Source organism: Petaurus breviceps, unplaced genomic scaffold (assembly GCF_028583685.1).
Source record: "Petaurus breviceps papuanus isolate PSGF00001 unplaced genomic scaffold, PetGlider_PUasm1.0 81, whole genome shotgun sequence".
NCBI lineage: Eukaryota > Metazoa > Chordata > Mammalia > Diprotodontia > Petauridae > Petaurus > Petaurus breviceps.
The window spans coordinates 3,547,083-3,553,136 of record NW_027186546.1 but is presented as its reverse complement, the minus strand read 5'-3'; positions in this window follow the sequence as shown (position 1 = coordinate 3,553,136).

Below are 6,054 nucleotides of genomic sequence, written 5' to 3'. Positions count from 1 at the left end.
GAGACTTTACAGTAGTGGTACATCCTGTTCACCCTGTCCTAACATCTGCAAGTGGCCCCAGCCCCAGCAGTGCCTAACCCAAAACCACAGCTGTCAGGGGGTCAGGCCCCATGGCCAGAATTCGCTTTGCCCTGCCTCCAGGAACCAATGGGAAAGTCCTGACATAAGCAATCACAGCCCTAGGATTCCCATTTTGTGACTAGTGCCCTCTGTTTTACCCTCAAAGCCTAGCCAGTGTCTCCAGTGCCATCTGAGCTCTTGTTAGGCAGACCCTGTCCAGCTGCTTCCTGGGAAGGTCCTGGTGGTCCTGGCAGTGCCTAGTGTGACAGTACAAGGTTGGGGAGGCAACCAACATCTGCCCTTGGTTTGCCTACCCTTCTCTGTTCTAGTTGGAGAAATTTATTAACTGGGTAATCTTGGGCAAGTTATCTTGTCTCTGTCCCAATTTCCTGATTTGTAGAGAGAAAAACAATAATGGTACTCACATGTAATGTTAAAGAGATTTAAGATCTTCCCTACCCATTAATAGGCCTCAAGAGGAGCCTATTAAGGGAAGCTTGCTTAGGGGAGTCTTGCTTGTAGGAAGGCTTTCACACCTTTTGTTAATTTCTAATTAGGCACTGAGTCAGAAGGGTTGTGATGCCCTCTGACTCTAAAAAGGGTATATATATATATATATATATATATATATATATATATATATATGTATATGTATATGTATATATGTATATGTATGTATACACACATACATACATACATACACATGTATATAGTCGGGTTAGCATTGTGCTATAGATCTCATTCATTGGAATAGTGTTCTATTGATTTGACTAGGTGAGATTCTGGGTAGCTGTTAAGGAGCCTCCCTCCTCCAACCCCCACTTTGAAAAACCCAGATATTGATGATTCTCTCTCTGGCAACTATGTATGTATTGCCTTGGTCAGACAGTTGGATCTGTCTGTTGATCTGTGCTAATTTCTCAGACAGTTAGAAGCCCTGTCTGTTGGTATTTATTTCTCTGCTTGTATTTTCTCTATTTTCTTTGGAGTTCAGGGTACTGACTTTTCTCCTGAACTAGTAAATTTAATTTAAAAAAAATTGTTGACCCCCAAAACAGATTTCCTAGTAAAGCAGATCCAAGAAACTGTGCTAGCAGCCATCCTGAGTATGTCAGTGTGGTTGCTGCTACAACACCTCCCAAGGTTGTTGTGAAGATCAAAATAATATTGTAAAGTGCTTAACACAGTGACTGGCATATCTTAAGCACTACATTATTTCTTTGATTAAATGTTATTGTTCCATACCTGATAACTCTAAAGTAGTTTTAAAATGACAAAGATAGTAAGATCAATGATTTTATACCTTGTAATTTGGAAATGCAATCAACTGAATTGATGTTGAATGAAGTTTTGTTTCACATTTTAAATACATGATATTGTATATATTATTATTGTATTTCTAAATTCTCATATTGTGAAATTTAATAGACCATTGTATTAGAAATGCTGTTAGATAAAACAACTTTTTAATTTGGATGCTATTATAGATGAATTGGACTTTTAAAAGGATGTGGTAAAAATAAATATTTGAAAATTCATGTTTAATGAGGTTTGTTTTGTTACAAAACTAATAATAATAATATTTACTATAGTAGTAAATTTTCATTTGAAAATCTTGGTTATTATGAAAGTGAATAGGGTGGTTTAAAGATGTATCTTCAATATATTAATGATGAGTCAACTATCAGGTATTTGCTGTACATCTTAGGCCACAGAAAATGTGTAGTTTTAATTTATCGATATGGGATTAATGAAATGTTAATTGTTAGGGAAAAATCAGGACACATATTCAAGTTATATGGCAATCTGCTTGCACTGTGGTTGGTGAAATTTTGCTATTTATGGTAAAAATTCTTGGGACCATAATTTACTACTGTTTTGAATTTTGATTACAGCAATAGTTGTCTGAATTGTCATGAAGACAATAACAAAAATGCCATGTGTTACAGTGTGGGAACTGCTAAAGGTAAATGTTGGTGCATGGGAAAAGTTTTGGGGAGGACCTGAGCACAGAGTAGGTAGGATCCTCCTGACTCTATTTCCACATTGTACTATTTCCTTTCTGCAAAGGAGGTCCCTTCATACTGCCTCAGGTCCCGCCAACTAGGTTTGGGACTCTAGTATATGTGTCCTTGCAGGCCATTTTTTCTCACTTTGACATTAATTTTCTGTTTGATACTTGACTCTGCTGTCTCTAGCTTACTTTGTTTGACTCTGGCCACCCACATGTTAGAGGCTGTTTTTATCTGGTTGATAACAATTTTATAGCCCTTTCAAGGGTATAGTTCCAAATTGCTCTCTAGAATGGTTGGATCATTTCACAGCTCCATCAGCAGTGTCTCAATTTTTCCTCATCCCCTCCAACATTTGTCACTTTTTGTCATATTATTGGCTATGGATTTTTAAAAACCTTGTATGAAGGATAACATTTCAAAGATACAGTATTAAAAATATGCTTATGTCAAAAGTTTCTTTTAAGATAAAAAAAAAAACACTTATACTACTCACTCTCTGTGAATAGACTGTTTTGACATCAACAATGAAGTTAGAACTAAGGCAATAGGTACTACAGAGCAGTGGATGGAGAGAGAAGTTTGTAATCATTGTTGAAGTTCTGTCTTTTTTTTAAAGCGATTGGGGTTAAGTAACTTGCCCAAGGTCACACCACCAGTCTTTTTTTTGTGTGGGTGTTAAGTATCTGAGGCCGGAACTGATCCTGGGTCCTCCCGACTCTAGGGCCGGCACTCTTACTCACTGCGCCACCTAGCTGCCCCTGAAGTTCTGTCTTTAATCTACACTGGCCCATGTGGCCATGTGTAAGTCATTTAATCAGCATCTCAGTGGTTCTTAGGCTATATGTGATAGGTAAGTTGCTGATTTGCTTGGGGAAGAGGGAGAATTCTATACCATGAGTCCCCATACAAATTCCAAATAACAAAAAAGAAATTTTAAAAGGTAGGTAAACATTTATTCTTGAAAAGTTATATAAAGACTTCTGTAAGGAGAGCTGGATGAATAATAATTTCTAAGTGTCATTCCTCTTTGTTAATTCATGATAGCAAAAAATGAACTATAAAAGCAAACAGACAATAGCAAGAGAAAAGAAATAATTCTTCTTTATGAAACCTTTCAGGATAAGCTAGCAGAGAGACAAAAGAGATAAGCAGGAAAAAAGAGAAAAGGAATTAAAGGAAGAGAAAAGGAATTAAAATAAGAGAAAAGGATCAAAATTATAGCTCAAAGATGAAATACAAAGGGAAGAAAATAAGAGAATAAAGTATTCAGAATAAATAATGATAAATATTACTAAAGCAGTGGATTGTGTGGGGAAAAGAGAATAACATAACTGAAATGCAAAAATTCAGATATATAATGGAAAACAAAATAAAATTGAAATACCTCCAAATTTGAAGGACCTCTTGGTTGCAAAAAAGTACAGCAACTGACCATAGATATAAATATAGTAGCAAAAACTCAGAACTATTTTTATCCTAGTAAGAAGTGAAACATACATGAACTTCATATTTTAGGAAATAACAATAGTTTCCAGAAGTATTAGAGAGGGCAAAGTGTACTTTATAGAATCTACAGGGTGCCCTCAAAGAAGAATCCCAAGTTTAGCTCAACCATAAATGTAGTCATCAAATTAAAGAACCTCTTATCAGTGAAAAGACCCTGCAATTATCCAGGAGGAAGCAGTTACGTTATAAACAAATAATGATTTCAGAATCATTCAAGACTATGTGTTGACAATAAAAAAGAAGGAAAATGCCAGAAAGTTATATTTCAAAAAGTAAAGAAAATCAACTTTCTCCTACCTAAACATATCTTGGGAAGCTAAACATATTCTTGGGGCAGGTAGTGCAATGGATAGAGTAATGGACCTGGAATCAGGAGGACCTGATTTCAAATGAGACTTCACTTAACCCTGGGTAAACCTAGGTGAGATCCTGCGCAAGTCCCTTAACCTTTATCTGCCTTAATTTCCTCAATTGTAAAATGGGGATAATAACAGAATCTACTTGGCAGAGTTATTATGATGATCAAATGAGATAACATTTGTAAAGTGCTTAGCACAGTACCTGGCATATATTAAACTCTCTATAAATTATTATCCCATCCCCTCACCCCAATAAGAAAAGATGAGCTTTTTAATCACTAGCTCAGGCCTTTCCATGAAGGGCTTCAGGAGGGGTATCAGAGTCCTAAATCATGACCAAAGTCAAAGTCTTTCTGCTAGTTTAACCTGAGAATTTTTGGAAGAAAAATTCTTTCCTTTCCCATCTTCTTCTGGTTGTCTATTTGTTTTGTTTTGTTTTGTTTTTTTGGTTCATTTCTTACTACCAAAAATTAACAAAGAAGAGTGAGACTTAAAATTTATTGCCCATTAGTTCAGTCCCTTCCAAAGCTGCAGAAAGGACCAAAGCCCAGAAACTATTGTCATCCAGGTTTTCTGACTGTCCTAATCTGTCCTTAAGACTGAAAAGTCTATATTGTTATTAGCAGCCCTCTACTCCAGATTTTGTTCTAAGGGGTAAACAAGATAGAAGTTCTAGAAATTGAGGACCCAAGACAAATTTAAAATAAATCAAAAGGGAAGGGACCTTCACCAATTGTTCCTATTAGGGAAACTGAAAAAAAAGAGGAAACACAGGAAAATCTCTCACTTAATTAATAAATACTGTGGATTAAGAGAACCTCAGGATAGAATCCCAGAAGAATATAATTTATTACAGAAGCAAGCAAAATAACATAAAAAGACTGAATATATTGAACACAGGTACTCTGAGAAATAAAGAAAGGAGAGATGGAAGAAGAAATAAGGATTTAAATTAGAGTGCTTGGAGAAAACCTTATAAAAAGAATAAAGAACTTAACACCAAAATTGGCAAAATAGCAGACATGGTGAAAAATAAAACAGAAAAAATAACTAAATAAATTAAATGATACAACAAGAAACATTAGAGACAAAAGGCAGGAAAAATGGAAGAATACAAATAATCTTATTATTGGTACAACTGACTTGAAAAACAGGATAAGAAGGGGGAATTTTAGAATTATTGGATTCCAAAATAAAAGCATGATAAAACCAAACTAAAAACTAATATTTCAAGAAATAATAGAAAATAATGGTCACAAATTATTGGAAGTAAAGGACAAATTGAAAATTGACAGAACACACAGACCATCCCTTGAAAGAAATTCCGAATTTAATAGACTCAAACATATGATTGTTAAACTCAAAGTTTCAGTTCAAAACAAGAACAAACAAAATACTAAAAAGCCTACTTACAGCCAAGAAGAAAGATATGATGTACCAAGTGATCTTAGTTGAAATTACACAGGATTACATAGCAAATATAATAAAGGAAATAAAAATGAGGAGTAACAAAAGGCAAAAGAAAGGCCTACATACAAGAATATCCTATTTTGCAAAACAAAATTTAATCCTAAAAGGGAAAAACCTAGAGCTTTATAGAAGTGCTGACTTAACATTGTAAAATAAATAAAAATCAGGATTGGGCAGATTCTTTGAAACACAGAGGCAACAAGAGAAACCTGTAAACCAATTTGAGTAATTTGAAAGGGCCAAATGATGATCAAATGCTTCTATCCTGAAAAATTATTTCTCTTCTCCTAAAGTACACTAACTCGAAGAGTCAAAGAGCAATAATCTTAGAGAGGAAGGAAGCCTAAGGATAGAAGAAGGAAGAAGATAGATGAGTTTACTACTTTTTGTAATTAAAGAAAAATAGGAGAAGACTAATTGGGGGCAGAGAAATAAGGAATTTCATGAACCTCAATCTTATATGAACTGTGTAAGGGAAGGTTGGGAGTAGTGATTGGATGAAAAGAAGAGTATAGTATAAATAGAATAATAGGTATTGTACGGGGAGGAAATGATAATCAAGAAACAAATTTTCACATGCAGAGGGGAGGGAGGGAGAGAAGGAAGGAAGGAAGGAAGGAAGGAAGGAAGGAAGGAAGGAAGGA